This window comes from Trichosurus vulpecula, chromosome 6 (assembly GCF_011100635.1).
Source record: "Trichosurus vulpecula isolate mTriVul1 chromosome 6, mTriVul1.pri, whole genome shotgun sequence".
NCBI lineage: Eukaryota > Metazoa > Chordata > Mammalia > Diprotodontia > Phalangeridae > Trichosurus > Trichosurus vulpecula.
The window spans coordinates 138100135-138125983 of NC_050578.1; positions in this window are offsets into that span (position 1 = coordinate 138100135).

A 25849-nucleotide genomic window follows, 5' to 3' on the forward strand; every position below is an offset into this window, starting at 1 on the left:
ATTTCTTTCTTTTTTTTTCACTTCTTTGAAATATTTGCATGTGCACTGAACACTCTATTGCATGATTGTAGACACCTTCACGCCCTTTGCTAGAACCCGATGGGAACTGTCCAGTACAAGTGCTGACGAGGCGCACTCCTACGTGTGTTCTTCTATTCCACTCAGTGTAACCACAGCCCCATAGTTAACAACTCGCTGAGTCTACATGAACGGCGTGCCCTGGGTCCTTCTGAAATGTGCTTAGGTGTGTCGGATACCAGGGAGCGCTGGCAGGGGAGCAGAAGCGTGCACGTTGCAGAGGGCATCTTCACATCCAAAGCTGTTTCCCAAGCATGGCATGGCAGAAAGAGCACTTGATGATCTGGAGTCTAGGGACATGGGTTCAAAACCTGCTCTAACATTACCTGTGGGACCCTGGGGAAATCAAGAGGCTACAATCTCTCTCTGGGCCTTGGTTTTCCCATCTGTAACATGAGGAGGTAGGTTAGATGATCTCTCAGGGCCCTTCTGGTTCTGAATCCACGAACCTTGATTCTTTGACATAGACTAGAACCTAGTGTTGAGCCTGGAGCCAGAAAACCAGACAAATTCCCAGACATTTACCAGCTGTGTGACCCTGGCAAAGTCACTCATACCCAACTGGAGCAAGGAGAGATCGTGTCCCCTCCCCTGCAGTTGATTTCAGAAAGTGTTTCTGTAATTACAGTTGAGGTTTTATGCCTATTTAGTGCTCTGGGAAACTGATTCAGTAGAATATTTTTTGCCCATAGGATCATAAATGTAAAGCAGCCAGGTTGGCCCAGTGGATAGAGTACCAGGCCTGGAGTCAGGAAGAAAAATGGTTCAAATTTACCCTCCTAGCTGTGTGACCTTGGACACATTATTTACAACTGCTTGCCTCAGTTTCCTCATCTGTCAAGTGGCAATAGTAATAGCACCCACCTCCCAGGGTTTCTGCAAGGCTCAAATGAGGTAATATTTGTAAAGTCCTTTGCAAATTATAGACATACTAGCTATTTATAATGGTATTACCATTCATATTAATTATTATAATATTTAAAGTAGATTTATTATTATAGCAGGAAGGAGACTCAGCAGCCAATTTTTTGGACTCATTTTTCAGAAGAAGCAGGATCTGAACCCAGATCCTCGATTCCCAATCCCACACTTCTTCCACTATATGGTACACAGTGCTAAATAAAAAGTAACTCAGTCTCTGCTCTTCCTTCAGAGTCAGTGACGTGGTGGTAAATGTATAACAACCAGCTCCCCACCCCACCCCCAAAATGTAGCATGAGACACTTTTAAGTTTAATCTGCATTTTTAACATTTTCTCCATAATTTTCTTAACTTTAGACACTCAACAAAACAACTAATCAGGTCCTGATTTGTGAGTTTTCTGAATTCCAAGGTGTAAATGCTCACACCGAAAATTTAACAATTGGCTCTCTTGAGTCAGTTTAAGCTGGCTCCAACATTTCAAGGATCTATGTTTTCATAAGAATGTGTGCTCCCTTCCTCCTTCACATGGGGGCTCCCTTCCCCAAAGCAGACCCCAGCCCGTCCGTGCATCCTAATTAGATCATAGGACTGTAAGCCCATAGATCCGAAGCTGGAAGGCACCTCAGAGGTGAACTAGTGTAACCCTCTCATTTTGGAGGTGAGGAAACCAAGGCCCAAGGAAGTAGCATGACTGGCCCAAAGTCACACAGGTAGGAAGTGGGAGCCCTTTGCATGATTCTTTCAAGTGCCAGGTAAAATGCTACCTTCTACAGGAAGCCTTTCCCAATGTCCCTTGAATATTTCCTATTTATCTTGGATATACTTGTTTACATATTTCTGCCCCCATTAGATTGTACATTCCCTGAGGGCAGGGACTGATTTTTTGCCTCTCTTTGTATCCCTCAGGCTTAGCACAGTGCCTGGCATACAGTAGGCATTTAATAAATGCTTGAGGATTGACTGATTGTGAATTCAGCAGTGGGCAACTTTTTCACTCTTTAGCTAGGCTCCAGGATGGCCTTTAACAGTAGACACCCAACCCACTGAAAGGCTATGTGGAAGATATAGCACCAAGGTCTCAGCCGTGTTATAAAATATTAAGAATTAAGTGGTACTAGTGCCTTTGGTCTTGGGTTCTTCACCTTCAATGACACCCTCGAATCAGGGTGCTCATCAAGAGAAGCTAGCACTTCGTTCAGATTAAGATCAGAACCAGTAATGCGATAGAGGGAATGCTCTTCACTTAACCAAAGAAAGTTTCCCTTAATTTATCAGAGACCAAATCAAGACAGATCACCTTTTGTTTGCCACAGGTCTAATCCAAAGAGGGAACCCTTCAATTGTTCAGGAAAACAAAGGTACAGTGTCAGCATTTCTAGTAATTAATATGACTAGTTTGGGAAATTAAAAAAATTCTAACTTCACCCTTCCTATTCAATAAACTCCCATGGCTTCCTATAGCCAAAATGCTCTGTTTGGCATTCAAAGCCCTTCAGCACCTGCTCCTATTTTTCCAGTCTTCTTACACCTTATTCCCTAGAATGTATTCTTTGATCCAGTGACACCGGCCTCCTGGCTGTTCCCCCAACAAGACCCTTCATCTCTCATCTCTGGGTATTTTCTCTGGCCATCCCCCATGCCTGAAATGCCCTCCCTCCTCTAGTCCAACTACTGATCTCCCTGGCTTCCTTTGAGTTCCAACTAAAATTCCACCTTGTACAGGAAGCCTTCCCTAATCCCTCCTAATTCTAGTGTCTTCCCTCTGCTAATTATCTCCTAATTATCTTGTTATATAGCTTGCTTTATATATAATTGCTTGCATGTTGTCTACTCTATTAGACTGTAAGCTCCTTGAGAGCAGGGACTATTTTTGTCTTGCACAGTGCTTGACACATAGCAGGCACTTAATAACTTTTTTTAATTATTTACTTAAACATGTACCTTTGTTTTAGTTTGCTGTAGACTTTTGCCTTTTGGTTTGAAATTACTATAAAACAGAAGTGGAAATTGCTTAGGTCAAAGAGAATTCAAATTAACAGGGGGAAATTCTCTCCCATTTGGACCTCTCTCCAATCAGGAATGTTTGTATATTAAAATCTGTCTTTGGCTAAAACATAGAGTACAGAGCATTCTTTCACAATTGAAGCCTATCCAGCATGCTAGGACCTGAGGGAACTTGGGAGCCATCTAAAGCGCCAAAAGAAACAGTGTCACTACCATGTTTGGAAAACAGACAATACAGCCATCCAGCTGGGTGTTGCATAATTTCCCTTCCTTTCCATATTGGTTGAGATTGTCAGTCTTGTGTTTTTGAACTTCTTTTGGGGAAATAACAGCTGAATTCTTAGCACCTGGTTAAAAATCTTTACAGCCAATTCTCACCTGCATGAGCACCTTCCTTTCCCTAGTTTCAACAACTCTATTGTCTCCCTAGACTAAAGATATTTGATGGATGACACTATAGGTCTAGGCTACATATAAGAGAGTAAAGGAGGAAGCACAAAGACATAGCCCTCCTCCTGTTCTCCACAAAGAAGGAAATCAAGGTCTCCCTTAGAGGCAGGATGGACTGGATCCCAGATCATATATCAGTGTTTGTGCATACGTCTATATCTACATGTGTATATATGTATACATGTATGTGTACATATGTATGTATTAGACAGACATATATCTTACGTGTGCTTTAGGAAGATTATCTTGATAGCTTATGGAAGATGGATTAAAGGAATAAGAGACTAGAAGCAGTAAAACCAATAAGAAGGCTACTACAACAGTCTAGGTAAAGGATGATAAAGGCTCCACCTAACCTGGTGACCATGTAACGGGAGAGGAAAAAATGGATGTGACAGATGTGGTGAAGATGGAGTGGGCAAACCTGTCAGCTCTTTGGATGTTAGTATTTCCAGGCCAATGAAAAAAGGAAGCTTCGCATCTGCCAACACTGTCATAGCAAAGCCTTTCATAGTAACAAAAAGTATAAATAAAGCTGGTGCCCAATAAGGAGGGAATGACTGAAAAATTGTGATGTAAAATGCAATAGATTATTATTGCATTGTAAGGAATGAAAAATATGAAGACTTCAGAAAGACATGGGAAGAGGTATATAAATTTGTTCAGAGAAGAAAAGTATCACTAGGAGAACAATATACACAACTATTATAATAATGAAGTCAGTCAATAAGCATTTGTGAAGCACCTACTATGAGCCAGGCACCATGTTTAGTGCTAGAGATACAAAAAAGGCAAAAGACAGTCGCTGCTCTCAAGAAGCTCACCATCTATTGGGGTAGAAAACATACAAACAACTAGGTGCAAACAAAGGTAAGTACAGGATAAATAGGAAACCACGAAGAGACAGCAGCAGAATTGGGAGGAGTTGGGAAAAGGCGTCCATAGGTGAGACTTCAACTGGGATTTGAAGGAAGCCAAGGGGCAGAGAGGAGGAGGGAGAGAGTTCCAGGCATGGAAGACAGACAGCCAGAGAAAATGCCCAGAGCTGAGGGTTGGAGAGTCTTGTTCACAGAACAGCCAGGAGGCCCGTGTCGCTGGACTGAGGAGTATGTAGTGGGGAGTAAGGTATAAGAAGACTGGAAAGGTAGGGAAGGGACTGGCTATGAAAGGCTTTGAATGCCACACCAAACAGTTTATAGTCACAATCGTAGGGAGCCATTGGAGTTTACTGAGTAAGGCGGGGGTGGGTAACGTGGTCATATCTGCTCTTTACGAAAATCACTTCGGTGACTGAATGGAGGATCGACTGGATTGGGGAGAGACTTGAGGCAGGCTGATACTCCAACAACTATTGCAATAGTCCAGAGGTAAGGCAAGGAAGGCCTGCACCAAAGTGGCAGCCACAGTAGAGAGAGAAGGGGGCATATTCGAGAAATGTTCTAAAAGTGAATTCTGTGGGCCTGGGCAACAGATTGGATATGGGAGTGAGACAAACGAATTTACATCAGATTCAGTGACCAATTTTGTTTTCAGATAACTAATATTGGAACAACTTTCCTCTCAGTGAAAACATGGTAGACTACAGATATGAGATGTCAATAGTGGTTGCTCCTTCCTTCCTTTCTCATTTTCTTCCCCCTCCCTTCCTTCCTTCCCCCCTTCCTTCCTCCCTTCCATTCTTCCTCCTCCCATCCCTCCTTCCTTCCCTCCTTTCTTCCTTCTCTTTTCTCTTTCTTTCCTCCTTCCTTCCTTCCTTCCTCTTTCCTTCCTTCCTTCCCTCCTTTCTTCCTTCCCTTTTCTCTTTCTTTCCTCCTTCCTTCCTTCCCTTTTCTCTTTCTTTATTCCTTCCTTCCTGTCATTCTGTCTTCATTTCTTTCTCCCTCATCTATCTATCTGTCTGTCTGTCTATGGACATTGTCAGTTCCCATCTTCAGACTCAATTTCCCCTTCTGTAAAATGAGTAGGACTATATGATCTCAGAGATCGCTTCCAGTTCTAAATCCTATAATCTCATAAAGTTAAAAGAGTTTCCTGGCCTTCTTCTTTAGTATTATCAAATCATATGATTAATTACAGGGGATCAAAGGCTGTCTTTAACTGATCCGTGAAAGATGGCGTGTATTAGTCTCCTTAAAAAGTAGTTTTACAAAGTTTTGAAGTGATGGGGAAAACTGGTTGTTATCTATTGGCATCTCTTTGACATCTTCTTTTTCTCTTTTTTAAAGGAAGGGGGCCTTACCTTTGCAGGTTTTTTATTAGTAAGACTTGCTCACTTCAAAACTTGTCTCAAAGACTTGTTCTTGTTGCCTCCCTGGGCCCAGATCATGAGGCAGCTGTAGTGCACAAGTGTGTCTGCAAGCAGACGCTGGCTTCAAGAAGGCCTGATAAATTGGAGTTATGGGACACAACAGGGTATAGGGAAGCCTGGAGCCTAGATGGCAGAGCCTAATCCAGCTCCAAGGAGAAACGCTCCAGCAAACATAAAAAAGTCACCTTAGTCAAACATTCAATAAAACCAAAAAGAAACACCAATGAACTCTTCCATACAGTCCAGGGCTGTCCCAAAAGATGGCCAGAAACCTGTGGACATTCTGGTTGGAGTAACTGAAGCCAGCTCAAACTCTAGTCCAGTCTGTCGGGCTGTACCAGGGGACAACGCCAACGTCTTGTATCTGTTGGTAGGCGACTGTGAAAGGAGATAGTGACAGGCTGAGGCCACAGTGCTGGAGTTAGGTACTGATGTCAATGAAATCTCTAGTAGGTGGGGCATGATCTCAGGCCAGGTCATGCTGGGGCCACAGCAGGGAGCTAACCATTCAGGAGGATAGAAGGGCCAAAGACAGTGAACGCTTTGGAGTCCTTCAGAAGGCAGGTTATCCTGGTGATGGTCCAATGGCTGATACAATAGATGTGTTTAGTTGTATGTATTTATTTGCATGGTGTCTCCCCCGATAAGTTGTAAGTTCCTTAAGGGCAAGGACCATCTTTTGCCCCTTTTTGTGTCTAGCACTTGACATAATGCCTAGCACCTACTAAACATGTTTAGTTATGTTTAAGTGATTGATAATATGAATCCACAGCCAGGACAAGGGAGTGCTGGAGCCAGCTGGAATAGGCTGGGCAGAAAGGTTGTTCAGTTTTCAATGTAAACATTTATACCTTGGAAATCAGCTAACATTACAAATCAGGGCTGGGTTTATTGTTTTGTTGATTGTCCAGGCTTAAGAAAATGATGGAAAATAAGAGGGAACAAACAAATAGATAAACGAATGAATAAGCAAACAGATTTTAAAATGAATAAATGAATGAATGAATGAATGAATAACTATATAAGCAGAAAAAATCCACTACTCACCTTCTGGCAAAAACACCAAATAGAAAACACTCAAATGTCATAGCCAAAATAAAGAGCTTTCAGGTCAAACAGCAAAGCAAAGCAAATAGGAAAAAGTGATTGAGTACCAAGGAACCACAATCGAGATCATATGAGACTATACCACAACTATGATAAAGGAAATGAAATCTTAGAATATATTTCAAAAGGCCAAAAAAAGTTTTGCAACCCAGAATAAACCATTCAGCAAAACAGAGTATTATCCTACAGTGGTGGAGATGATGATTTTTTAATAGAATAAAGGATCTTCTAGCATTAGTTGAGAAATTAGTTGAGAAAATCACTGCTGGCTAGAATCTGAAAAACAAACACAGGATGCTAGAGAAACCTAGAAAGATAAATTCATTTGGACAATCGGAAGGACTAAATGATGATCAAATCTTTATATACTACTAGAAGGAGAAGAGATAATTGATCCTTCAGAATCCTATTATCTGCAAAGGTCAAAGAGGCAAGAGATACCACTGTAGGGCCTGAGTGCCATTTTGTTTCTAAGAGAGCAAAGAAAAGCTGGGGGAAGGAATGTACTAAGGAAGAAATAATGAGAGGGAGAAACTTACTGTTTTTCATAATTGAGATATGTTCAAAAATAAATATGTACATTATAAATTCAAAATAGATATAAAGATAGGGAGAGAGGGCAGTACCATCAGCAGGTGGGGAGTGGGTTCCATGCAAAAGGTAGTGCTTGAGCTGCCTCTAGAGAAAGGACTTGGCTGTCACTGAATAAGCACACTACCTAAGGTCCAAGCTCCTTTGCGAGACAATCAAAGCCCTCTACATCCAGGTACCCCTCCAGTCTTACCTTGGATCACTCCCCTCTGTACACTCTATACCTCAGCCAAATTAGACTGCTCTCTCCTTCTTGTACCACACACCCTACATTCTTCTGTCTTTGGTAAATATGTTCCCTTTATCTTCCCCACATTCAGCTATTTCAATGCTTGAAAGCCTGGTTTAAACACTATTCCATCCAAGCAAACCTTCCCTGATACCCCTAGTTGATAGCGACCTTCCCTATCCATCGTCATATAGCATTGGGTTATGCACTTATCATGCAATATTGATATTCTTTTTCTCTCTATTTCTCTTTATTGGTATCTCACCATTCTCCTAGATTATAAGTTCCCTGAAGGTGGGGATCATGTCATCCCAAGATACGATCTTTTCCAGCACTTACTCTCTTGTCTTGGCACACAGTAAGCATTTAATGGTTCTTTAATTTGATTTAATTTGCAGTAGAATGACCCCCAAATGGTGGGTTGTTCTTAGATGATTTCAGCAACTAAAAATGGGTAGCATGATTTCACTTTTTCCCTTTAATGTGGAGATGGAAGCCACCACATTTCAAGCATTTGATAATAATGAACAAATATTGTCCTGAGAGTCTGAGTTGGATTACCGAATGGGAATAAAATTTTCTGGTGTCTTAACAATTGCACAGTTCAGGGAGGATATAGAGATTCTTAGGTGGTTGTTGTTAGATTGTTATTCTCTAAACTTTGCATCTAACAACTTAAACCCTAAGCTTTACATTACACTGCAAGGATTCCTTACATAAATCCCACCAATTTTCAAATCCATCATAGATAACTTCTATGTTTATAGGTAACATCTAATTGTGAATTTAGTAAGTTTATTTCAAGAACCCAACTTTATCAATTTACTTATTTTTGCTATTTGTGGATGTGAATGTCATGTGAGATTGGAAGTTGATGTCTTCTGGTGGATCAAAATTATAAATTGTCTGTAAGGGGCAATCTCCCTCTCCCTTATCCAAGACAGTTGAAACCCTATGAAAGGAGAGAAGTAAGCAAGCCTGCTGAGGGTGAGGGCCTAGGTGTTCCAGGATGCCCGTTCAAGGAAGCTTCAGAGCTACCGTTATGAGAAGCATGGCTGATAGCATGAGGAGTGAAGGGCTTCCTTCTCCCTCTATAGAAGCCTTCACACTCAAGTTTACACTTAGTTGAAATGCTAGAAAGAATCAGGAGAGAACCAGGACACTGATAGAGGGACCTTGTGATTCAGTTTGAGATTAAACCCGGAAGAGTGCTGGCTCTGCCTCTGGAGGAACAAAGACAAAGCCTGGGGAATTCTCCACTCCTATACTCTGCCCCTTCCCTCTACTCTCTCATGCTCTCTCTAAGAAAAGATGAATCTGCTTTAGCAATCTTTGTTGAGAATCTGTTTTCTATTTGCCACCTGCTTTAAAAGAGACCAGTTTCTGTAAGATGGCATTACTGAACTGACTTGTCTGTGTCCTTTGGGGAGGGTGACAAAAGCATGAGGAGGTAGCTAGGCACAGACATTTATTTTAATAACTTCTAGGAACATTCTCTACCTTGGGGCTCAAAGCTAAACTGAAAAGAGGTTTTAGTGATTCACATTTATAACTTCCCAAAGGCAAAGAAAGACCAATTGAATTGAGCTTTATAGTAGTCCCTGTGTAAGGAGGGACTAAACTAGCTCTGATGGGGCCAGTAGCTTCAAGCAACTCTGATCACTGTTCTCCCCAACAGGTCAAATAAATATCCCCTGAGAGCTGGAGCTGAGGGCGTTGAGTAAAAAGAAAGCAATGCATAGAAGGAAAAGTTGGGATTTCAGGGTGCTACTCACATTAGAGTAAGGTAAGCCAAGTAAGATTAAATAGTCCTCCTGCTCCGCAACTCTTACCATCTACCTACCCCACACACTACTGGAAGTCAAGTTCTCATTATTAAAAGTGTAAGGTATAGCTTGGCTCTTACAGTTTCCATAGGAAAATGAATGAATGTATTCTAGCAAACTAACGTCAACTCTCCAGCAACATGGTTTGCACTTATAATAGGTGTGACTATGGTCAGGTCTCTTGACCACTCTGAGTCAGATTCTCCTCCTCTATAGAAAGGTAATAACAATACCTTACTTACTACCTACCTCTTCTGGTAGTTGTGATAAACTTCAATATAAATTGAACTATCATTACGCAAATAAGAGAAGGTTCTAGGATTGCATCAGTGTGGGGAATTTTTAATGTGGAAACTCCCTTCACCCTTCAGTGCAGATCACAACTCTTTTGCAACTTAAGTCCCAGGGGATTGCTTGAATGACATTAAGGTTAAATGACTTGCCCAGGCTGAGTGCTAAGTGGTGTGGTGGATAGAGGGCTGGACCTGGCATCAGAGAGACCTGAGTTCAGTCCAGCTTCAGACACTTATTAGCTGTGTGACCCTGGACAAGTCACTTAACCTCTGTTTGCCTCAGTTTCTGTTACTATAAAATGTGGATCATAACACCTATCTCCCAGGGTTGCTGTGAGGATCAAATTGTAGTAGGCACTTAACGCTTGTTTGGTTCACACAGCTAATAAGTATCTAAGAGTGGATTTGAACACAAGTCTTCCTGACTCTAAGACCTGCACTCTGCTTATGCTGCCCTTCTTTAATTAATTAATAAACATTTTTGAAGAGCCTACTATGTGCCAGCACTGTGCTAAGTGCTGGAGATACAAAAAGCAGCAAAAAGATAGTCCTTACCCTCAAAGAGATGACTATCTAATGGGGAAGACAACAAGCAAACAAATAAATTCCAAAGATATATATACCCACATATACATATATATATATATACATACATATATATACATACATATATATATATATATATATACACACACATATATATGGAGAGCGAGAGGGAGGAAGAGAGAGAGAGAGCGAGAGAGAGAGAGGATAAATGGGAAATAATTAAGGCACTGGAATTAAGAGAGATTGGGAAAGCTTCCTGTAGAAGGTGAGATTTTTAGCAGGACTTAAAGGAAGCCAAGGAGGTCCGTGGTAAGAGCAGAGGAGGGAAAGTATTCCAGGCATGGGGGGAAAGTCAGAGAGAACACCCAGAGTGGAGAGATGGAGGGTCTTGTTGGTGGAACAGCCAGAGGCCAATGTCACTGAATCAAAGAGGAGTCAGATTGGGAGTAAGGTATAAGACGATTGGAAAGGTAGGAGGTGGCAGGTTATGAAGGGCTCTGAATGTCAAACAGAGGACTTTGGATGTGGGGTGGGGAGTGTGGTGATAGATCATGAGGAGTCCAAGATAACTCCAAGGTTACAAGCCTGAGAGACTGGGAAGAAGTTCAGTAATTTGTCCAGGGTCACTTGTTTAGTAACCTCACTCACGGTCAAAGAAATGCGAATTAAACCAATTTTGAAATATCACTCTTAAAATGAATGAATGAATTAATGCAAAAGCATTTAAGTACTTACTATGTGCCAAACATAGGGCTAAGCTGGAGATACAAATGAAAAAGACAGGAACTGCCCTCAAGAAGCATACGTTCTTTTTTTTAAAAGAAGCATACATTCTAATAGGGTTCCTCAACACGCACAGGGTAGTGCTGGTCAAGAAGAGTGGCTTTGGCCCAGAAAATTGCAGGGCTGGTAAGTGGGGCCAGAAAGGAGTAGAATGACATACTCCTTGGTTTGATTATGGTTCCAGAACTTGGGGATGAGAAGGAGGGAGGGAGGGAGAAAATTGAGAGGGCAAAAACAGAATAACAAAACCACATGTTGGTGTGGCTGTGGAGAAATGGTCACCCTTTTATATCAGAATTGTAAATTGGCGGAATTGTTTTGAAATGCAATGCTGCTGTACATCATAAAATTTACAAAAAGAATATGAATTGGTTTTGCTATTCTTTAAAGTTATATCTGGGGGGAATGGAGGGTGGACAGAGTGGTCCACATTTGTAGACACCAAATTTCTCTTTTAGTCTTAACGGCATTGCCTCAGACCTTGAGAGGTTAAATAACTCGGTCGTTCTTGACTCCATAGTCAAGATGCTGCCCATCTAAGTGAATAATAAATCACTAAAAACCAACAACACAGCACACTTCTCTGGCACAATGATTTCAGATGGGCATGATTTGGACCAGCTCAACCTACATTCTCATGGCAGACAGCACAAAGGAACCTTTCTATCTGGTGTGCAGCTCTGCCTCACTTAAATCCAATTTACTCACAAGTTAAGATGTCACCCTCATGATGTCATTGTTCCTCTTCAAGGATGAATGACAAACAACAATAACCCAAGATAGAATGGACTTACCTTTGTCTTTCTTCCTAAACAACCTAAACACCATCTGTGAAGCCTCCAGAATGGTCTCTGGTTCTAAGAGAAGAAACACTCCCTGTACCCCACACCCTATCCCCTAAGTGTTAGTAGTTCTTCCCTCTGCCCCTAGATTATTTTGCATTTTTCCCACATAGATATTGTATTTACTTATCTGTATGCCTGCTATTCCCCAGCCCCCTAGAACTTAAGCTCCTTGAGGGCAGGGAATTTTACTTTTGTCTTTATATCTTCAGCACCCAGGCCAGTTCCTGGCATAGAGTAAGAATTTAATAAATGCTTATTGGACGGGTACAGATCAAGGGCTCTGAACTTTTTGTGTCCTGAGCCCCTCTGGCAGTCTAGAGAAACCTACAGACCCCTTCTCAGAATAATGTTAATTGATTCATAAAATAAAATACTTAGGATTACAAAGGAAAGCAATTGTGTTGAAATAGAACTGAATATTAAAGTTGTCAAATTTTTATAATATTAAAATACAATTAAATTATTACAATATTAAAATAATATTTATGATCCTGGCTGTGCTCTTGAAGCTGTGAGCAATAGGTCTGTCCTAATGAGGCCCCATTAATCAGATTTCAGAAGGCTTTGATTTCAGTACAACCAAAATAGAAAAACAAACAAACCACACGTGAGAGAAGCTTTTCACGTACAAAGAAAAGAGGCCAAGTATGACTTAAATTAACTAGGGCCCTTTTCACTTCAAGGCACATGTGTTTCTGGTTTGACCTTTCTGTCTCGCCCACCCCTGCCCTCCTCCTAAGTGGTTTCTCACTCTGGCCAGTGATGAAAAGCGGAGCCTCAAGGCATCAGCCTGCCAGCCTCCCCTTTAAACATGAAGCAAACAAAGATGGCCCTTTTCAAGCATGCAAATTACAGGAAGTCTTCACCATTTCTGGGGAAGTAGGAGAAAGGAGGTTATGTTAGAGCAGAATGCAACACAGTGATTCAAGCCCACTCAGCAGACACTTGTTAAGGAGCATTCTGTAGCAACAGGCCAGCTTGGCATAGTCAATAGGGCACTGGACTTGGAGTCAGGAAAACCTGGATTCAAATCCTGCCTAAAATTGTGTGGCCCTGGGTGAGTCACTTAATCATTCTGCCTCAGTTTCTTCATCTGTCATATTATAAGGTTAGACTCAATGGCCTCTGAGGTCCTTTCCAGCTCTAAATCTATGACCCTATAAGCACCCACTAGATACCCAAGGAGTTTAGAGGACCTGCAGGCACCAGATTTATGGCTCTGCGCCAGTTCTGGGAGAAAAAAATGGAAAATGCCTTTTGGCAGACAGAGAGGGTATCTTCTTTCAGACTTACTTTGGAGGTATCCCTTATTCTATCTAGCGAAAGGGAGGGTGTGAACTGTATATGGCATCATGGTTGAACCAACTATTTTGTTCTGGGCGGGGAGGCCAGGGGAGGGGTCAATCTTGTTGTAAATTAATTCCAGAATTCCTTCTTCTTAATAATCCACTCCCACTATTAGATATCTCTTCCTCCTCAGGTTGTCCTGGGCACTTTGCCCAGATATATCTTTTACCCTTATCTTACATGTTTAAGCACCATGTTCCCTCCAGAGGATTGTGTCACTTTCATCTTTGTGTTTAGGGCAGTGGCTTCTTTGTATAATATCATAGATTCTAGAAGTGACCTGAGAAATCCACTGAGGCCAACAGGCAGGGAGAGATTAAGTGATTTGCCCAGGGTCCCACAGCTAGTAAGTGCCTCTAGCAGGGTCTGAATGTACAGGTCTTCCTGCCTTAAAGTCCAGAGCCCCATCCATTATGCCTTGCTGAATTCATAAATGTTGGTTGAATTGAATTAAATCTTAGCCATCTTTTTTTCCCATTAATTAAAACAAGATGGTCTATGAGGCAAATTCTCAAGGAAAAAGAATCTTCCCCTCCCCCCCTTTTTTTGCTGAGATGCAGATGTACTTGAACTAAAAAAAAGTATAATTTTATCATTGTCTTTCTCTCTAGACAGAGATCCATAGACATGTATATTAAATTAAGCAATAATAAACAGATATCTAGAAAACAGAAGGTTTAAGCTATGTTTTCCCAGGGAAAGCATCAAAAGAAAAGAATTCTCCATATTTTGGTCCTTAAAAATTCTTTACACATCACCAAAGTATACTAATCTTGTGGCCTCTCTCCCTCCAGAGCACACCCCTATGTATCTGCAAGCTTACCCAGTAGAAACCATCACAAAGCTTTCAGAATACTAATAGCTAGCACACAGTTATACAATGTCTTACAAACACAGTCTGCTGTGATTCTCACAACACTTCACGAAGTAGGTATTACTGTACCCTTTTTGCACACATGAGGAAACTGAGGCTTAGAAAAACATTAAGTGGTTTGCCTAGGGTCACACAACCAGTAAGCATTAAGATTCAAATTCCGGTCCTCTCTTGACTTCACCTCCAACATTTTTCCTTAGATTGAAGAGAGTGCTGGATTGTTCAGGGCAGCTAAGTAGTGAGAAACTGGGCCTAGAATCAGGAAGACCTGAGTTCAAATCCAGCCTCAGACACTTATTAGGTGTGTGACCCTGGGCAAGTCACTTCACCCTGTTTGCCTCAGTTTCCTCATCTGTAAAATGATCTGGAGAAGGAAATGGCAAACCTCTCTAGTATCTTTGCCAAGAAAACCCCAAATGGAGTCATGAAGCATCAGACATGACTGAAAACAACTGAACTGAATTAATTAATTAATAAAAAAGTTTATTAGTTATTTAGTATGTGAAAAACACTGGGGATTCAAATAGACAAGCAGATATCACAGTCTGATAAGAACAGATACAACACATACGGAGGTTTCGGCCACAAGTCAGATGGAAAGGCCCAGGGTGCTTAGGGTGTGGCAGCGAGGCCGATAATAAGCAATATTCTGTAGCATCATTTCCGTTAATAAAACCATGTCAGTTTCTGATGCTAAACGATATGATGAGGCCAAGGACTTTGGTGTCAAGAACTTTCTTTTCTGAGTTTTCTAATCCTGATTAAATCAAAATTGACTAAAGATAAAACTGAGAGCTTTATTCTGTTTTCCTTATGGCATTTAAAAAAAAAAACAGCACCGAGGGGATGGAGAGCCTGGACTATCTGTCTCAGAAGTGAACGACTAAAGGATTGGCTATTAGAAGGGACCATGGCGTCATCCAGTCCAACATCCCCATCATTTAAAGGAGGAACCTGACCACCTGAGAGTAACTGGTCCAAGGCCAGAAGGGTAGTAAGGCAACATTCAAAATCAGTACTTGGAGTCTAAGCTCAGTGCACTTTCCATGGTATCAGACTAGGTTGTGAAACCCCAAGAAAGTTGTAGGATTGCCTTTTGTCAGAAACTAACCAAAATAGGGCAGATTACTCACCTGCCTTGAATAGCTTCAATGTGGCATTGTATGAATTCAGTTAACCAAGTACCAATTAAGTGCCTACTGCATGCAAGTCATGTTGCTGGTCTCTGGAGATAGAAAGATAAAAATGAACAGCAGCTAGCCTGCTCCCAGAAGGGGCGGACATTTATGCCTGGGTCTTAAAAGTTCACAAAGCTCTTTCCTCAGAATTCTGGGGGCCTGGGTAGTCTTTGAATTATTAATCTCCCCATTTTAGAGATTTGAAAACTGATGCCCAGACAATGAGGTATCTTGCTCAGGGTCACATAGGTAGTAAGGAGAAGTCAGGATTTGAAACCACAGCTTTCAGTTGCCAATACATTCTCATTCTCATCTCTCTCTCTCTCTCTCTCTCTCTCTCTCTCTCTCTCTCTCTCTCCCTCCCTCCCTCCCTCCCTCCCTCTCTCTCTCATAGAAAGTTACCCATCACAGTAAGTTTTTTTTAAAAAGAAAATACTTATTTTTAATATTCTTTTTATTTTAAATTTTGGGTTCCAAATTCTCTCCCTCCTTCCCTCCCTTCCCCTCCCAGTGAGAAAGCAAGCAAAATGATATCAATTACACATGTGAAATTATGCAAAACATATTTACATATTAACCATATTTCAAAAAAGAGTGAAAAAGTAAGAAAATTATACTTCAATTTGCACTCAGAGTTCATCAGTTCTTTCTCTGTATATGGATTGCATTTTTCATCACTTTGGAATTGTCTTGGGTCATTATATTGATCAGTCTTTCACAATTGATCCTACAATGTTGCTGTTACTGTGCACAATGATTTCCTGGTTCTTCTCAGATCACTTTGCACCAGTTCATATCGGTCTTGTCATGTTTTTGTGAAACCAGCCCGCTCATAATTACCCACAGCACAATAATATTCCATCACAATCCCATACCACAACTTGTCCAGCCATTCCCCAATGGATGGGCATCCCTTCAATGTCCAGTTCTTTGCCACCACAAAAAGAGCTACTATAAATATTTTTATATCTCTAGGTCCTTTCCCTTTTTCTTTGATCTCTTTGGGATACAGACCTGGTAGTGGTGTGCTTGGTCAAAGGGGATGTATAGTTTTATAGGTCTCTCCCACTTAAACCTAAATCATCCCCCTAGATCAAAGGTTCCGTGTGTGTGTGTGTGTGTGTAATGAACTCCTTTGGCAGCCTAGTGAAGCTTAAGAACTCCTAAGAAAAATTATTTAAAACAAAATATTGTTATAAAAATATTTTTAAAAACAAGTTCATGGGTTCCAGGTTAAGATCTTTTGCTTTGGATAATAATAGCTATCATTAATATAGAACTTTAAATTTTACAAAGCACTTTACAAATATATCTCACGTTATCCTCATAACAACTGCTGGGAAATAGGTGCTATTATTATCTCACTGATGAAAAAATGGAGGCAGGTAGAAGTTAAATGACCTGGTCGCACGGCGAAGGTCTGGGGCAGGATTTGAATTCAGGGCTTCCTGACTTCAGGCCAGCACTTTTCTACTGTACCACCTAGCTGACAGATGATCAAAGGATCATAAGGTCAAGACCCATCTGATCTAACCCCCTTATATCACACAAGAGGAAAATGAGGTCCATTGAAGTTAAGTGACTTGTCCAATGTCACACACATAAGCACCAAGTGTGGAATTTGAACCCATGTTTTCTGATTCCAAATATGTGACTAAAGTCATCTAAGAATTTATGTTGTCCCTGCTGTTACTTAGTCAACTAGAAACTTTCTTGTAAACAAACAAGAAAAAAAAGACTAGTCATTGGAGCTACACCCGCCAGGGACTTGGGTTCTGATGAGTAATAAGGGCTAACTGACAACCTGTGTCACCAAGTATGGCTGATGAAGGAGCAAGTGAAGGGTAGTTAGTCAGTGAGCAGGATGTAACTGCAAAGCAGGCAGATGGGGTCAAGCCACTGCTGTCAGGGTGGCTTCAGAGGTTAGCTCTACCATGTCTTGCCTGCACGGGTTATAAAATACCTTCGCACTAGGGTACCCATCAGTGAAACTGAATCCAACAAGGCCTTGCCAAGAAGTCAGCTTGTGTCTAATTGGAACAAGAATCTTCTGAAAGCCAAGACCTCAGTTCTAGAATTTCCCCTACATCTAGGTTGTGTGTGTGAATTGTGGCCAAACGGTGCCTGTGAGATGGAAACCCAGCAGCTCACAGTGGGAAATGGAAAACCTGATGATGCCATGGCCTCTTAGTCTTCAGTCTGGGCCACTCTGCTCCCTGCGCTGGGAAGCCAGCTTCACTTACAAGGAGCAAGAAAGGTGGAGAGGGCAGAACGGAAGATTTCTAACAATGCATTTGGGACCGCCACGCAAAGAGGATGCTTCAGAAAACTTATCCTCCCTTTTTCCTTTTCATAACATGGTAACAATGAGCAATAAGTTTCTTCGCTCATTTAAAAAATTTCCCATTTGCTATTCATTCTGAAACTTGGTGAGCTCAGCCAAGAGTGATTTCAGCATTTATCCCCATAGCAGGGAGATATTTCAAGAGCTACCATGGCATCACTGGTTTCTTAATTTGCTTGTTGCTGGAGCAACAGCACAGAACATTTTCCTTGCAGATGGAGAAATCTAAGGGATGCTTTTTCATTCATTCGTGTAAATAAAATTTTTTAGCGTCAGCTGTGGGCGAACGAGTGATGGGTGATATAAGGATGGTTACAACAAAATGGTGGCCCTCAAGGAACTTAAAATAACGATTATAATAGTGACTTGTAATTATCTCATTTTATAGTTTAAAAGGCATATTGAAATCTAGAAGGGGAAGCTCAGAGTCTGAGTCAGAAGGACCTCCATGACAACCCAATCCACACTCCTTGATTTTTAAAAAATCCCCTCTATGGGGTACCTGACAAATATATATCTAAGCTTTGCTCAGAGACCTTGAGCTGAGAGAAAACCCACCGAGTCCTGCCTGAGGCAGCTCATTCTAATTCTGAGGTTTTGTTGTTTGGTCATTTCCGTCATGTCCAATCCTTCGTGATCCCATTTGGGGTTTTCTTGGCAGAGGTACTGGAGTGGTTTGTCATTTCCTTCTGCAGCTCATTTTACAGATGAGGAAACAGAGACAGACAGGGTAAAGTGACTTGCCCAGGGTCACATAGCTAGTGTTTTAGGCTGGATTTGAACTCAGGGAGAGGAGTCTTCTGGACTCCAGGCCCAGCCATTGTGCCCCCTAGCTGCCCAAGACAATAAACACTTATTAAGTGCCTACTGTGTGCCAGGCAGAGTGCTAAATACTGGGGATTTGAAGAAAGGTAAAAGAGAGTCCCTGCCCTCAAGGAGCTCACCTTCAAGGGTGAATTCACATGATGTGAATAACCACATACAATCAAGTTAAATATAGGATAAATTGGAGGTAAGGGGGGGGAGGGGAGGCACTAACATTAATAGAAATTGGGAAAGGCTTCCTGTAGAAGGTAAGATTTTAGATGAGACTTGAAGGAAGCCAGGGAAGGCAAGAGACAGAGATGAATAGGGAGGGACAGCATTCCAGAAGTGAGGGACAGCCAGGGAAGAAAGGCTGGGCATCTTAAATTGTCTCAAAGTGTCAATGGATTGCAGAGTACCTGGGGGTGGAGGTATAAAGAGTAAGATGACTTGAAATATAGGGAGAAGTGCTTAATTATTAGGTTTTTCTAAGGATAATGCTAAATTTGCTTCTCTATAACCTCTGTCCATTGTTCTTGGATCTGCCCTCTGGGGCCAAGCAGAACAGGTCTAACCCTTCTTCCACATAACAGATAAATACTTGAAGACAGATATCTTGACATCTCCCTCCCTGCCCTCCTCCCACCCTCTCCAGTATTCTTTCTCCAGGCTAAATATTTCCAGTTCAATCCAAAAATCCAGTAAACACCTTATTAAGCATGTATTCCCTAGTATGACATGAATTAGAGATCCTTTGCTGCACCTGAGTTTGAATTCTGCCTCAAACACTTACTAGCTGTATGATCCTGGCAAGGCACTTAATCTTTGTCTGATTCCGTTAGCTGACCCGCAAATCACGATAATAATAGTGCCCACCTCCCAAGGGTGCCATCAGGACAAGTTGTGGTTGTTGTTTGCCCTTCATTTTTGAAAAAGACCAATGACATCACGAGTGATGTGTTGACTCGTATGTGAATTGTATTTAATTGAGGCAGAACTATTCAAAGCTGTCTCACTCTCTCCTGCAGTCACCAAAATCCAGTGGCAGGACAAAAGTCAAGAGGACTGGTGATGACCAGGGAGGATCTTCATCTTTGATGTCTGACCAAGCTCTAAGCACTCCACAGCGCCTGCTTCAGCTGCCTTCATGGCCACTGGAACAGATTGTTCTCATCCACCCATTCCACCAGGGGAAGTCTTCACGTGCTGGAGGTAGACATTCCCTCATTGATGGATTTAAGGCTTATCAGTTACCCTCAACTTGGTTTAGCCCGTCTGCCCAGACCACTTTACTAGGATGTGGTTGTTGTGCAGGCTACAGCTGCTTGGAGCCACAGGCAAGAGTTAGGTGAAAGGTGGAAGCCAACGGTGTTGCTAAAGTTCACTGAAACAAAACAAGGAAGAAAAGAGGGTGGGAGCATGGATATAACACAACACGCTAGTTGGCAAAGAACTAGAAATTGAGGGAATGACCATTAATTGGGGAATGTCTGCATATGATTTTGATGGAATGCTATTGTGCTCTAAGAAATGATGAGCAGGGTGGTTTCGGAAAAACCTAGGAAGACTTATATGAACTGATAAAAGTGAAGTGAGCAGAACCAGGAGAACATTGTATACAGTAACAGCAACATTGTAACAATGATCAATTGTGACAGACTTAGCTACTCTGATCAAGACAATGATTCCAGACAATTCCAAAGGATGCATGATTAAAAATACTATCTACCTCCACAGAGAAAACAGATGAATTTGATGCAGATTGAAGCATTTTTTTACTTTATTTTTGTTAGGTTTTTTGTGTTTTCTTTTACTATATGACTAATATGGAAATGTTTTGTACTATTTCACATGTATAATTGCTATCAAATTGCTTGCCTTCTGAAGGAAAGGGGAGGAGTGAAAGGGAGGGAAAGAATTTGGAACTCAAAACTTTTATAATGAATGTTAAAAAATGTGTCTATAATTGGGAAATAAATGACATATGTAAAGTGCTACATAATGCTAGCCATTATTGTTATCATCATCATTAATAAGATATGAAGCCAGGTACAGATCCCTTGGGCCCTCCACTATACACCTCCTTCAACAGGAATATCAAACCTCTAAATCACTCCTTAGGTTCTTCAATCAGTTCTAATGTACCTAACTATATCAGTATCAAGCACATACCTCTTCAGCTCATGCACAAAGTTTGCATGAGAGAATTATGCTAAAGGCTTCGCTAATATCGGTCAAATCCATCTGTAATAGCTGCCAGACCCACCAGTTGGGTAGAGTGAGGGAAAGTGACTAGCATTGTGAAATTGGTGTAAGGAACTCCCAAGTGAGGAAATTCTCTCTACCAATGCAGGTTGCACCTTGTCTGCAATTTAGAGTCTTCAAGGGTTGAGAGTTGAAATGATTTGCCCAGTCACATAGTCAGTATGTGTCAAAGACGGAACTCGAACCCAGTTCTTCCTGGCTTTGAGGCCAGCTCTCTCTCCACTGCCTCTCACCAGTCTGATAAGAAATGAGGTGAGTCTAGCATGATCTGTTCTTGATGAAGCTCCATGTTCATGGTAGGCCCAACTCCAGTTTGTGCCTGGTTGGTTTAGGTTCAATGATGGAACAGAATGAGTCAGTCATAGGTCATTCAACAGTTAATAGAAGGGGGTTTATTTAGCCATAGCTTAGAAAGGATACTCTGCAGGGATGCTTCACCACTTACCTTGGAGAGATATAGGCCTCCTCCACTGCTACCTGGCATCCATATGGAGACAGATCCGAACTTCAGGGCAGGAGACAGTGATACTCCAGGATGTAGGACATGGGTCAAGTCCAAAGGGTGCTGATCCACACACCTGGGGCTCGTTATGTCTTTAGGTGATCAGGAAGGCATTTTAGTATCACTTCCTGCCCAATCATGTCCTGGAGAACAATTTGACTACCTTTAGGGGGAAAAACCTAGCTTAACCCATGTTAAAAGACAGAGAGGGGATCCCTGGTAAATATTTTGTATAAAGAAGAAAATTGAAGAAACTTATTTTTGATTCAATTCAACAAAATGCACCAAGTTCCCCTGATGTGTGGAATTCTAGCTGCGCTAGACACTGAGGGGGAAACACAGTTTAGAGAAAACAAAGTTCTTGGCTTCATAGAATTTGCAGAGCAGTAAGGAAAGTTTCTTCAATTTTCTTCTTTACAGTGACTTTTTTTTCACCTGAGTTGACTATTTTTTAAACTACTGACTGACAGGGAAATGTCTATTTCCCTATTTATATTTATTTTTTAATTTTATTTTTATTCTCAGTTCCAAACTCTTTCCTTCCCTCAAGCCCCTCCCCCAAACATTGAGAAGGCAAGAAATATGATACCCATTTCCACATTAGCCATGTCTCCCCATCCCCCCAAAAAAAAGAAAGAAAAAAAAGAGAAAAAAAAACCTAAACTTCAATCTGTACTGAGTCTAACAGGCCTCTATCTGAAGGTGAATCATATATTGTACCATGAGATCTCTGAACTGCACAATGAAAATTAAAGCTGACTTTAGGTCTGGGGAAGCAGGTCTGATCCCAAGAGGAGACAAAGAAGTCAACCATTATTGTGAGATGATTGAAGAGACCCTAAAAGACCCCCCATGACCCACTCTTCCAACTAGTCTGACACAGTACTTGCCATTGACCCAATGCTCAACCCTTTGAGGGTTAACATATTGAGACACTGTCACTGATGAGAGTTTTTGCATCACTAATTTAGAAGGCAAGCCTTTGTGGGATGGGTATAGGTAATTTTTGATGAAGGGTAAAGGGCCCAGAGCATATGTTGCTGCCCTCTAGAAAGTCTTCAGGCCCCTGGTGGCATCACTATCTTATGGAGATGGGGGTGGGAACAACTCAGGAGTTATCAGAAAAATACCGCTACTAAAACATTTCACATCCTCAAGAGTCTTTATACATCCAACAGCAGCACCACCACCACTACCATCATTGTCTTTATTGTTATCAAGGTCATGCTCATCTGTAGGTGTGGGGAATGAGGAAGTGACAGGCAGGAGGAGGCAGTTGGACAGGAAGGCTGCACAATCTGAGATTGGAAAGGTGTGGTTACACTGTTATATGGCTGGTCTTGAGGCAAGATGGGTATCTTCAAACAGGACGGCAAGAAACCACAAGTTCATGTCCCTCTCACTGAGCACATGCATGTGAGGGCACTAGACTAGCTAAAAAAGGTGTGAGGTGGCTTGGGGAGGAAACTCAGACAACTGGGAAATAACCCTCCAGTTGTTGGCAGCCTAACAAAAGAGGTACAGCAAAGGTATGGGAACCCTAATAAGAAAACACATTAATAAAAAAGATGTAAGGTCAAATATTTTTCTGATACTTACTAGCTGTATGAACTTGGGCAAGTTCCTTTACATTCTGGAGTCTATTACCTCATCTATAAAATGGGGACAATGTCTAAAGAGCCCACTTCAGTAACCCGTTGGTAGGCTTAAATAAGATGATGCCTTAAATGAGAGATGTAACGTACCATGCATTCTTTAAAGAGATATAGAAATTTCAGCTATTACTAATTAGTAGGAGAGGGGTAGAGGAAAGAGATTGGGATTTCATTGCTAGAGGGAGCTTCTAGACAAGGAATCTTCATCTGTCAATTGGGTCAGTTCCTTCTCTATAATTTCTAGTCATAGACAATTGCCAAGACCATTGAGAATTAAGGGATTTGCCGAGGATGTCAGAGGTGGGACTTGAACCCAGGTCTTCTCATCTCTATGGCTAGCTCTCCATTGGCTCTGCTGGGAGAGAGGTATAAAGTACAAAGAAGGAGGGATCCCTTTCCAGCTGGAGCAATCAGGGAACACTTCCTGGGGAATGGGACATTTGAGTGGAACCTTGAAGGGTGGTTTGTGTAGAAAGAGTTTTAAGATGATTGGGAAGGACATTCCAGGTAAATAAACTAAATGAGGAAAAGAACAGAGGTAAAGAGGACAGGAAAGGTATAGGAAATCAGTCAGTCAATTTGTCTGGAGTACAAAAAGGGTACATGGAGGAGAGCACTAGAAAGGTAGGTTGGGGTGAGATTAGGGAGGATCTTCAATGTCATGCTCAGACCTTGGACTTGACTTTGTGAGAGATGAGGAAGAATGGAATGCTTCTGGCAGCAGCATTAGTTAGGATGGATTGGGGTGGGGCATGGTAAGTCCTTGAAAATGCTATCATAGCCTCCCTGAGCCTTCTCTTCCTCTGGCTATACATCCCTAGTTCCTTCAATGAATCCTAACAGGACCTGGACTCAAGGTCCTTCATTATGCTGTTACACTCCTTTGGGTGCTCTTTAGCTTATCAATGTTATTCCTCAGCTGTGGTGCCTAGAACTGAGCATGATGCTTCCCATGAGTTCTGATGAGAGCAAAGTACCATGGCACTCTCAGCTCTCTATTGCTGAAAGCCATGGTCCTTTCAATGCAGTCCAGCATAGCACAAGGGTTTTTCCATAGCTGTCTCACACTGTTGGCCCACACTAATCTTGCCATCCACAAACAGGATGTTGGACTAAAATGTCAAGAGAACAAGGATGGAGGGAGAAGAAAAGAAGCCTGAAAAAGAACCGTGAAGAATGTTGGTCAGGAGAAGGAAGAGAACCCAGCAGAGACAGAAAAAGGAGCAGTCTGAAAGAAGGGGGAGAAAAAGAAAACCAGGTTTGTCATGGAAACCAGTGGAGGCGAGAGTTTCAAAAGGAGGGATCAATAGTAGATTGGGCCAAATATTCCAAGAGAGGTAAAGAAGGCTGAAGATTCAGAAAGAGTCATTGGAGTTGGCTTTTAGGAAGTCACTAGTGACCTTTGAGAGAGTAGTCCAAGTGACCCAAAGGGAGTGGACACTAGATTGGATGGAATTTATTATCATTTTTATTTTGCAGATGAAATAATCAGTGAGCACTTACTCCTTCGAGAAACTTGGCAAAAAGAAGGAAGTCAGTCAATAGTCAAACATTTATTAAGCACCTTGTGTGTGCCCCAAATGCTGTGATACAGATACAAAAAGAAGCAAAAGACAGTCCCTGCCCTCAAGGAGCTCACAATCTAATGGAGAGACATCAAGCAAATAACTATGTACAAAAAACTATATACAGGATAATTAGGAAGCAAATAAGAGGGAGAAGGCATATATGTATACATAATATATATATGCATATGTACATGTATGTAAATATATACACATACACACATATATACATATATGCGTGTGTGTGTGTGTATAAAGGATTGAGGGATTGGGAAAAGCTTCTTGTAAAAGATGGGATTTTAGTTTGGACTTGATGGAAGCTAGGAAAGCTAGGAGATGGTGATGAGGAAAGAGACAGTTCCAGGCATGAGGGGCAGTCAGAGAAAATGCTCAGAGCTAAGAGATAAAGTGTTTTGTTTATACAACATCAAGGAGGCCATTGTCAGTGAATTGACAAATACACGATGAGAAGCAAGATATAAAAAGATTGGAGAGCTGGAGGCACCAGGTAATGAAGGGCTTTGAATGCCAATGAAAGCATTTTTGTATTTGATCCTGGGGGCAATAGGGAGCCACTGGAGACCTGTACTTTAGGAAAATCACTTTGGTATCTGGAGGATGAATTGGAGTGGAGAGTGACTTGAGGCAGGCAGACCCATCAGTGGCTATTGCAATAGTCCAGGCAGGAGGTAATGAGGGACTGTACTAGGGTGGTGGCAATATCAGAGGAAAGAAGATGTATTTGAGAGATATTGCAAAGATAAAATCAACAGGTCTTGGTAATAAGATATGGGGGGGGTGCGTGACATGGCAAGGAATTAAAGATGACATGTTGTTTGAGGATGTCACCTAGGTTGGTAGTCTGGGGGCTTTGGTAGATGGTGTTGGCCTCCACAGTAAGAGGCAACTTAGGAGGTGGGGAAGGTATAGGAAAGATAGAGTTCAGTTTGGGACATGTTGACCTGCCAAGAGTCACACAGCCAGTAAGAGTCTGAGGACAGGGGGTGGAGCCAAGATGGCAGCTGGAAAGCAGGGACTTGCATGAGCTCCCCGCCAGGTCCCTCCAAAAACCCATAAAAAATGGCTCTGAACAAATTCTAGAACTGCAGAACTCACAAAATAGCAGAGGGAAGCAGGGATCCAGCCCAGGACAGCCTGGATGGTCGCTGGATGAGGTCTATCATGCACGGAGCTGGGAGCAGAGTGGAGCACAGACCAGCATGGGAGGCAGCAGGACCAACCAGAACAGGATCCAGGCAGAACAGAACCTAGTGCCCTGAATCAGTGAGCTGTGGCAGTTACCAGACTTCTCAACCCACAAACACCAAAGA